Source organism: Chelonoidis abingdonii, chromosome 7 (genome assembly GCF_003597395.2).
Source record: "Chelonoidis abingdonii isolate Lonesome George chromosome 7, CheloAbing_2.0, whole genome shotgun sequence".
Taxonomy (NCBI): Eukaryota; Metazoa; Chordata; order Testudines; family Testudinidae; genus Chelonoidis; species Chelonoidis abingdonii.
Genome location: NC_133775.1, coordinates 60,749,796 through 60,760,904, shown reverse-complemented (window position 1 = coordinate 60,760,904; position 11,109 = coordinate 60,749,796).

Below are 11,109 nucleotides of genomic sequence, written 5' to 3'. Positions count from 1 at the left end.
TTATAACCAGGAGACTTCGATTCAGCCATAAGGGCTGGAACCTGGGGGTTCTCAGCTAAGCAAGAAAAACTTTTTTTTTTTTAAAAGGGGGAAACTAATAATTAAGCAACACACGCTAGCCAGTAACTAGGTCTGCTGTCTGTATGCAGGAGATAGTTTGTCTCTCAGCACATGACAGGTACCTACTCTGTTAGGGTTATGATTTTCAGCCAGGGGTGACAAGGAACCAAGGACCATCTGGGCCTGCTCTGCCCCTTATGCCCTGGAGTGGGAGGCACAAGCAGGCAGGTGTGGCCCCAGTGGACACTGCTGGGCAAAAGAATCCAAACTGGAGCTCACAGGGTGGATGCACTGCAGAAGGGAAATCCATGGAGACCAGCACTTGAACTACAAAATACATAGAACTGCTATGAACCATTTATTATCTATATGAAGATGCACACAGGGGTGTGTTAAAATAAGTTTAGCTGTATGTGTGTGTGTTTGTGACAGGTCAGGTCAGATGGCTACAGGAGAGTGCTAGAAGGCAGATATATTTGTCCCAGATTAAGTAGATCCCTTTGCCCTGGGTAAGGTAACAGGGGCAGTTCCAGAACAAGCAGGAACTTGTTGGAACCAACTAAGGCAGGCAGACTAATGAGGACACCTGGAGCCAATTAAGAAGAAACTGCTAGAATCAATTAGGACAGGCTGGCTAATCAGGACACCTGAGTTAAAAAGGACCTCACTTCAGTTTGTAGTGTGTATGCAAGGAGTTGGGAGCAAGAGGAGCTGAGAGTGAGAAGACATATTGCTGGAAGACTGAGGAGTACAAGGATTATCAGACACCAGGAGGAAGGTCCTGTGGTGAGGACAAAGAAAGGTTTGATGAGGCCTATGGGAATTAGCCCAGGAGTTGTAGCTGTCATGCAGCTTACCAGGAGGCACTATAGACAGCTCAATTCCACAGGGCCCTGGGCTGGAACCTGAGTAAGGGTGGGCCCAGGTTCCTCCTAACTCTGATCAGACACAGGAGGAACTGACCTGGACTGTGACTTACTACCAGAGGGAAGTCTCGGGCCATTCCTGACCCGCATAGTAATCTCTGAGCAAGCAAATCGCCATAGCGCAGGACCCCACTAAGCTAGACAGGGGCGCTCTCTAGGCATTTGCCGCTCCAAGCACAGCAGGCAGGCTGCCTTGGTGGCTTGCCTGGGGAGTCTGCTGGTCCGAAGCCGCCCAGACCAGCAGACCCTCTGCAAGCACGCCCAAGAGGTCTGCCGAAGCCACCGGACCAGTGCCTTCCCTAGGCAAAGCTGCTGAAGAGCTTGCCTGCCCCCCCGGTGGCGCCGCAGACGCCCCTCGTGGCTTGCCACCCCAAGCACACGCTTGCGTGCTGGGCCTGAGCCGCCCCTGAAGGTAGAGGAGGAACTTTGTCACAGTGTATAGTGTGGACATATAATGCACACAACTGAAGCGCAATCCCGATTTGTGTGTGTGAGCCAACAATCAGGCATGGTCACAGAGAGAGCATGAGAGATTTATTATTGACACTTGCACTCCAGGAGCCATGGGCCAAGTCAGAGATCTTGCACTAGCACCGTATAACCCCCCACCTCCAAAAGACATCTCCTACCCCCAAGAGTTAACAGTGCAAGTCACAATCTTGGCAATAGTATAAATCCAGCCTGCTGCAGCAGACAACCCCCACAGACTCTACCAGGAGACGCACCACTAGATGATCATATTGTCCCTTCTGACCTATGAGTCTATGTCAGGCTGGACGTGTTCCCACGCGTTCCTGAGGCTTGTAACACCATTGTCCTCTTACATTGGCCAGAACCCTGCTCCTCCAGGGCCACATGGCAATGGACAACTGAAAAGGAAACTAGCCCATTTCTATTGGAGATCTTCCCAAGAGACAGACCCAGACCCTGCCCACCCAACCCCCCCCCCCGCCCCCCCCCCACACACACAGAGTGCAAATGCAGCAGGATATTGTGCCTGAATCTGGCCGGCAGCCACCCGGCCCCACTGCAGATTGTACCTGGCTGTAAGAACAGTCTGCAAGGGGAAGCAATAAAGAGTCACTACTAGGCCAGGGGGTCCATGTGAGCCAGGGCCCCTGTTGAGAGCCATCTCCTGGCACCTTAATTAACTATTGACACATATACACTGATCCAGAGCCCTCATTATACCCTTTCGCCCCTTGATGATCCTTTGCGGCTTGGAGAGGCAGACTGAGAACAGACAGTTCCAGCCTGCACTTCCCCTGGTGGATCTGGCCAGAGACCTGTACTCTTTTCGCTCCCATGCGTACAGTATCTCTAGTCCTCAGCCTTCACTTCCGGGTTCCCCTCCAGGCCCTAGATTAAGCAAAACAGGAGGCGGAGCCAGCCAAAGTCATTCCTGCATTGGCCAGCAGGGGTCACTGCAGAGTCACACACAGCGCTCCCTAGCCTCAGCACCGGGGAAGGAATGGGGCAGAGCCCAGCAGCCCCTAGTTCCAAGCTGCGACTTTGACTTCGCCATGATAGGAGAAGTGAGGACTGGTGGTGAATCCCTAACATCTATCACATTGATTCAGTGCCAACTCCAGTGAAACGTGGGGCTAGTTGCTCTGCTCTAGAGATAAAGGTTATGATGAGGAGAGGCAGGCTTTCTGCGCAATGCACATTGACGCAGGATGGCATGTCCCAAGGGGGAACTAAACCAGTGATGTGTAAAATACATTCAGGTGCTTGCCTGTCCCAGGAAATAAAGCATGTAAAGCCAGTGCCCTCCCACTGCCCTTTAACAGACAGACAGGGAATATCTTTGGTCTCCATAAACATTTCGCCCTCGCCTCAGAACTATTTCTAACGTCAGACGAGGTGTGAGCAGTTTAAGACCGGAACAGCCAACGCAGTCTCCTCTGCATTGCCAGTATTTAACTCATTAATGTACAAAGCAAAATACATGAGCTAAGGATCTGGCCCCCCATGTAAGTGAGCAGAACTCTAGCAACATCACACTATTGAGAGGGCGGCCGTGTTACAGAGGGGTTAGTCCCCTGCCTATGACCACGCAAAGAGAGGGACAGAGACAGAAAGAAGTCAGCCTTCCTGCTCCTCTCCTCACCCGATCAGCCTTGCTTAGTATGCGGTGGCTTCAGCTATCACCAAACACAACCCAGGTGCCTTGTGAGGGACTGGAAGATCCTCTTTTCCCCCACCTTGAGGATTCCAGGCATCCACCCAGGCCTTCTTGTTTTAATTAAAACTCCCTGAACTGGCTGTGCCTAGAACATCTTTGTCAATCACTAAATAGTCTAAATCATTATATGCAACCAGGTCTTGGATTTGTACTCTGATCTCTGGCCTGTTTTCTCAGACACGTACCTCCTCTGCATCTGGTCGCCCATCTTTCTATAACCACAGGTATTGCTTTTCCTCTGAGATGAGTGTGTAACTCCTACTTACATCCATTTGTTTCCTAGGGCAGAAACAGATCCCTGCAAAAAATGGTCACAGGAAGCGTTATGATGCCCCCTATTCCCCACGAGTGCAAATTTTAATTCAGTCAACTACAACAATAAGAGAAATAAATGCAAAAGTGAACATCCGACACCATCTTAGGATCAGACACTCAGCTGGGTGAATCCACCTAGCTCCACTGAAAAGCTCTATTTGGGTATTGCAAACATCTGTCCAGCAGGAGAACAGGGCTCATCTCATAGACCACCTGCCAAGCAGCCATCAGATGGTGACAACCATAGGTGACAACCATGAGCTGGAGCACCCATGGAAAAAAATAGTGGGTGCTCAGCACCCACCAGCAGCCCCACAGATCAACACTTCCCCCTCCCATCCAGCACCTCCTGCCTGCTGCAGATCAGCTATTCAGCAGCATTCAGGAGGCGCTGGGGGGATTGGGTGGAGAGAGAGCTTAGGGGAAAGGTTTGAGTGGGGGCGGGGCATGTGGCAGAACGGCAGTCCAGCACATCCCAGGATCTGAGTACATCAGGTCCTATGGTGACAACCTTTGCTCACTGCAAACCCGTGCTGCATTGGAACTGGCACCATGGTGCGGACCAGCTGAGGATCCGGCCCTCTGTCTCTTCCATCTGGTTTTCACCTCACGGCATTTCCGTTCCCTGCTTGCATTAGGACATGTACTTGTTGCTGAGCAGCAACATGGGCCCCGGGGCCACATTCCCCACTGCTGGGAAGAGCCAGGGAAGAAAGGGTGACTGATGGGGAGGAGCAGGGTCACTGAACAGGCATCTGAAGGGGCTCAACAGCCAGGGTTGGGAGGGGCTGAGGGAGAGCCCAGCTGGCATAATTAGAAGTAATAGGATGAAATTATGCAAAAGAAAATGCAGGCGGAGGGTCAGGCCTCCTTTCCCAGTAGGAAGTGGTGGAAGCCTCATTGTTTGAGAGCTTTAAAACGGACGGTGCTAAGCTGCAATGCGAGTACTGTGGGGAATAATTCTGCACTGGCACCGGGGCATGCAGCGCTGGCTGATGCAAACTCAGCAAGGCCAAGCGTTGCCAGGCTGTTTGATGGCAGTTGGGGGGAGGAGTGGCATGGTCCCAGCTCCGTTCCTGTTGAACGACATCTGCAGCATCAAAACCATCGCTACCCGCTGCTCGGTTGTGCATACTCTGGGCACTGCTGCACACTTCCCAGCATGCTTCGTGCCACCTGCCACAGCCCTTTCCATCAGAGCCCCAACTCGGCCAGTGCAGAGGCTGGGAACAGCTCAGTTCCTGCCTGTAGAGGGTGGAGCAGATAAAGTGAGTGGGACAAACAGCCCCATCTAGGAACCTGGGAGTTTTGCTCAGCTGGGCGGTCTCAGAGGCAACATGAAATATCTGGGGGTGCAAGGGACGTAGGCCCTGCCATGGGTCAAAAGCCCCTCTCTGTGCCCTCTTGTAGCTGCTATTCTGAGTAGTGGGATCCAGGGGGCATAACTTGTGCCTACAGGGAAAGGAGTATTTATGGCTACGCTGCATTGCAGGCCATCCTGTTTCCCTGCCTCTGTATCCATCAGCCCTGCTTTTTCAGCCTTCCTGTGGCTGATAACCAGTCTTCAGCAGAGACATCGGGCATCACACACACACACAATGGCTGGCTAGGAACGTTTCATTAGCTGTTATGTATGAAGTATAACCACATTGCAAACAGCATCTGCCTCCAGCCCCTCCTGCTCGAGATCTCATGGGCTACACATACGCTACAGCCCGAGCATAGTAAGTTACACCAGCGTGTGGGCTGGAGTAATAACATCCACAGGAGAGCTCTCTTGTCTGCACTAGCAATGCTATAGCAGCACAGCTGCATCGCTGTAAGCTCTGTAGTGGAGCCAGAGCCATGGTCAAACAGTCTCCCTGACTCATGCCGAATACGTGGCCACAGTTACGATGATGTCAGGAGTGCCCAGATTCAGGATGCTGGAGGGGTTACCACAGCCAGAGGAGCCTGGGGGCACAATAGAAGCACAGACACCGAACTCTCAGGGAAGAGGGTGTGGGTAGCAGCAGACCTCTGCACCTACAACCCTTACGGCCCATCTCCTTCTCCAGCTCTCCTTTGCCCACATTGCCACTAATCCAGAGCTGGGGCTGGGAGCAGGCCCACGGCTTCTGGGGCAGGGATGGGGGCTGAGGCTGGTGCTGCAGCTGGGGGTGGGTCTGGGGCTAGAGGCTGGGGATGGAGCTGCAGTGGGGGCCAGTGGCCGAGCCCAGGAGTGGAGCTGTGCAGAAGCTGGGGCTAGGGACAGGGCCAGAGCAGAGCTGGGGGCGATGCTCCCTCCCCACCCCCACCATGGGGGCTGGCCTGGGTTCACTGTGCCCCCTCTAGAACATTCCTCTAAGTCCCCTTAGGGGCAAGCACCTCACAGTTTGGGGACCGCTCGGCTAGACTGCATGCGGCTGGTGGGAAACCCAGCAGGCGGCTCCAAAGGAACCAGAGTTCTTTGAACAGTGTGAGAACCCCAACACCAGGACATGGCAATGCATCCCTGAGGATGCTAAAGTCAGCTCAGCCCTGGGTCTCTCAGCCTGGCACCCTCCAACATGCTGTCGCTGCCCACAAGCCAAAGATGGGCAGACAGTTCTTAAACACACAAGAGTGGCTGTTCTACTAAAGGAAAGTTTTCTAGGGACTATTTTCATTGGTCAAAATGGTTCATGTTATGTCACTCTCCTGCTTAAAGCCCAATTACCTGGCTCACCTGGACTTAGGGAAGTCTTGTAAATGTTTGTGATGCTGGTTAGCTCCTGGTTAGACTAATCTTAATCTCTTATTTAGCTGAAGAGATGCTCCTATGACTGCTGCAGTGCATTGTGGGAAGATTCTCTTCCTTCTCTGCTTTGTCCCAGGTACTCACGTTCTCAGAGGAGATTCCTTTCTCTTCTTCACCTTGTTTGGAGGAGAAATGCCTTACCAGGAAAGCTGCTTTTGAGAGCCAGGCAGTGACGTATCCATCTCCTCCTGCTGACAGGGACCTCTGTTAGATTGTGGAAGAGTCTTCCGCAGAGAAGTGGTGAGAGCCCGAACACCTGGGAACACTAGGGAAAAAAATCCTTCCTTGGCACTCTGTGGATACAACATGTGACTTATTTGAGCATAAACTGACTCAATTTGTTAAGTCTCTAAGGTGCCACAAGTACTCCTGTTCTTTTTGCTGATACAGGCTAACATGGCTACCCCTCTGAAACCTTTATCCCTTCTGTCATTTCTATGAACCCCTCAGATCTGAGTGTGGCAACTCAAAGTGCACAGCACATGGCAAAAGCTCTATAAAGCTCCGTGTCAGATACCTAAGCAGCCACAGCACTGCAATGCCACAACCTGGGGTTGGAATCTCATGGCTGAATTGCATGGATTTGAAATCTCACCAGGTTAAGGAGTCACTAAGGGTACGTCTACTCTGCAATTAGAACCTTCAGCTAGCTCCATTATACTCCCCAAGGCCCAATGCATTGAACTGTTAATGTTGGGAGAGCCAATGGACCTTTCATCAGAATTGGATTTAACTACACTTCCCAACCTCACCCAGCACCATGAGTCATTCCTACACCAGACAGAGGGCTGGAGCTAGAGACCCCCATGGCAATAGACAGGGTTCTATACAGTTGTTGCTAGTATGGCTCTGCTGCCAGCATGAACAAGGCCTTCGGGAGGGACACTGGGAGCTGTATCAGAGAAGTTAAACATGCGTGAAGGAAAGACACATCCAACAGTTGAGCCTTTACTGCATCCACCACATACCAAGGGCACAGCCTCTCCGCTTGCATTGGTTTGGAAACCATCAGTCTCACTCATCCTGAGCTAGAGTACGTGCTCTATGGCCAGAGGCAACAGAGGAGTGCTAATGCAGTGGTGGAAACGGGCAGACTAGTTGCCAAAAGAGCAGTGAAGGGATAAAGCAGGAGCTGCTACTTGCCCTGCTGGGACACGCCAGGCAATTCTGCTAGTTATCAGATGACTAGGCCCCCCATGTACCTCTGGCTCTGATCTGCGCTACAGCAGGATTCACTGTGACAGTCGTAGTGTGATTTGTTCCCAGCCACATGGAGAAGACTAATGCTATTACAACACAGGCAGGGAACTGCTATGTTTAAAGCATGTTACTAATGCACGGTAAAATGCAGTATTAGATCGAGTCCCAGTCATGCTGGTTTCTGGAAGTGCAATCCAATGCAGAGGGACAGCGGGAGTTAAACTACCTCCCTTGTGGGAGAATCGCCCATGGAAGGCAGGTGATCAATCCTCCTTTGGAGGATTGCTCCAGGGAGGAGCCTGGCAGTGGGGAAGCGTAAGGTGTACTTCCCAAGGCCAGCCATAGCAAATGTGGTTCAATGTAATTTCTAAATTCAGCATTACCATGGAACAGACTGATTTTAAAGCATCCCTCAGAAGGAACATGGACCATTAGATCACTCAGACAGGAAACGATCTGTTGGGTTTGTAGGAAAGAATCCCAAAAGCAAAATGGGAACCCTTAACATTTGCACAAAAACTATCTTCAGTCTGTCTCCATCAACACTTGGGTTGCTTTCCTCCCAACGCCCAAGTAGTCTGGCCTTCTCCCGGACTAGGATGGAGAGCAGTGGAGAAGACAAGCAGGGCGTGGAGATGTAATGCAGTGGAGGTTTGTACAAGCAAGTAGGCACTTGTTAGCTTGCACTGTTGGGTTAATATTAGAGGTCACATGCTATTATTCCTGCATTCTAAGGATGGCCTTTACATTTTTATAAAGTCTCTATTATTTTCCTTTTGAAGACTAACATGACTGCTGGCTCCCCAGCCCTTTTCCTGCCATCAGGTACTAGTGGATTAATTCAGCCTCCCTTAAAAAGTTGAAATGTGAGGTTGGAGGGTGCAGAAGAACACACAAGATCCCAGAGAGGATCCAAGAAAGCGCAGTGGGGGTTAGAGATGCTCACAGCATGTCCCATATTTCACTGATGTTACCCAGGTTTTAAGTGCTGGAATCAAATTCAAGCCCAACTTTGAGAAATCAAACTAGTGGAGCAGCATAAATGGTTAATCACCTCCTTAAGAGAGACTGTAGGGCAGGAACAATTGTCAGTCTTTTAAAAGGGGGATTAAAAAAAGCCCAGGCTCAGCTGAAACTATGGTTTGAACCTCCATCCTCACAAACCTGGGAAGAAAAAATATATATATATATATATATATATATATATATAAACCCAGACATTCTATTTGTCACCAAAAATTGTCATAATTGTGATTAGAAGACTCTGGGCTTGTGACTACCAGAAGAGAAGCACAACCTTGGGGACTAACAGTCACAAAACATCTTGTGCCCCTCAGTGGTCCAGGGAGGAAATTGTTTGTCTATGATCTTGATAAACTATTTCCCCCATACCTCCACTGATCAGACTATGGGAGAGGAGCTGGTGCATGCCCCTGACCTGGCTGAGTTTTTAAATAACTAGCTACTAGAGTACTTCTTGCCCAATAGAGGGTGTTTAAACAGAAACCACAAGCAGGAGGAAGGGCTGCTGGGTAAAGCAGATTGGTCACTATGCTGAGTGTGCACATGGACATCAGACGCTACATGGGTGGAATTCATGAAATAAAATATTCCATGGTCTGATGAGGATTTTGGCAAAGCTTGAATGTAACTGGCCTTCAGCCTATACCCCTTCCCTTGACACCTGTTAAAAGGTGACCAGCAAGGGATAAGTCATTGGGCTTGTGACTTTTTTTTTTAAATGATGCATAAGGAGGAAAGGCCTCAAGGTCCCTCTGACTCCCCAAGTTTTTCCCCTGAATGACTTGCATTGGAAATTCAGGTCCTAGGGAGGCTCGGAGAATGATTGTGGTGAACTAGAGATACAGCAACATCACAAGGGCTAAACAAGTGAAAGCTGAGCAATAAAGCAGGGAAGGGATGTTTCAGCCAAACCCAAGAGTTTTAGACAGACTAACCTATTTCACTCCAATGCTCAGTTAACATTTTGAACAAAGCCTTTGTTGTAGATTCAACACCTTCGCCCCTTCAATTAAGGCATTAAGGGCTCATCATAAGTGCCCTTATACCTCGGAGCAGGTCTTCAGCAAAGCCAAGGAAGAGAAGACCAGATTCCTGACATGTCTAAGGTAAAACCAAACTGGAAAATAAAAATGTAAAATATAAAGGAAATAAAGGATTCAATGAATTGTACAAAACACAGAGAGACTCAAACAAACAATCATCCCTCACATTTCTGTAATAATGTTCTATCCTGAAGGACAACAAAACACTTTCTAAGAGAGACTATTATAGGAATCATTTACTCCCCCACTGAAACACAGTCAGTGTTGCAGTGGAACACACCTGTCACTCCGTTCCAGCAACACCAAACAAGCCTTTAAGCAAAAAGTTCTTCACTTGAAACTGCAGGGAGAATTTAGGTAGGCAGAACATAATTACCCAAGTTGGCAATCAGCCAGGACATCCGCGTTAATGCCACTATATGCATGTGTAGATACTCAACAGTGCTCAGTAGAAGCGGTCAAAACAACAAAATGATTTCTCAAGCTACACAGAGTACATTGAATACATTGCCCTTTGGCCATTGGAGATCCTGGCGGGCATTTGTTAGTGCTGTGAAAAGAGATGAGGCTGCAGGGGAGGAGGAAGAGAAAAGCGCTTGTATGCACAGAAATGTGATGGAAGAGTAAGTGAATTTCCTTTCCGATAATTTGCTGCAGTCTTTATGGACTTTCCATAGTTCAGTACAATTACTCTAAACAAAGATGGATCTTGCACTTTGTGGCAAAACACCAGCATTAACATCTGGTCCACGCTCACGGTCTAAGAGCCTTGACATATTGTCAGTAATTGACATTTCCCCTTGACCATCACTTCACATTCCCTCTTGCAACGAACTTCTTTCAGCTCAGAAGCATCCTTCTTCTGACTAGTAAACAAATGTTCACTTATTCCATAAAAGAGGCTGGCTTGCTGCACAGGATTTTGAAGTTTTTGCTTGTTATGAGAAAGAATTTACTAACACATCATCTATGGGGATGCATGTTAGTTTATAGTCAAAGTAAGTCAGTGGGCTCCCCAGAACTATTGCTTTTTCACAAAAGGGGACTACAAAGCAAACAGATTTCCAGGTGTAACAATAGATCTCTAGATTTCTTTCACAGCATTTCATCGGAGTAGGGTAGCCTGTTGCATTTGAACTGTTCAACCCCTTACGATGGGGTAGTCCACAGCCTATTTTGGAACGTCTGTTGGTAAATGTATACACCACTGTTGTGAATATGCTGGAAGCTGTGTGTGCGCGCATATACGTGCACAGAGTACCTCCTTTGTATACACTACTGATACATGTATACATAGCGTACCTGTTTGCTAGAATAGGCAGCGGCATCTCTGTCTTCATGCCATAACTTCTTAGCAGGATTTCACAACACACTGGTTATATGCCTGAGCCCTGTCTATACTAGCAGTTGTACACTACAACACAAAGTTACTAGAGTGCACTGTGGCTAAAAGGCATGTTGTGTGGAGGCTGTCCCAGCATCTCAGGTGTGCCTAGACATTTACAGATTCAATCCTGACAAGGCTCATCTCTCTCCTTTATCTATACAGCACCAGCACAACTGGGACACTTGGGT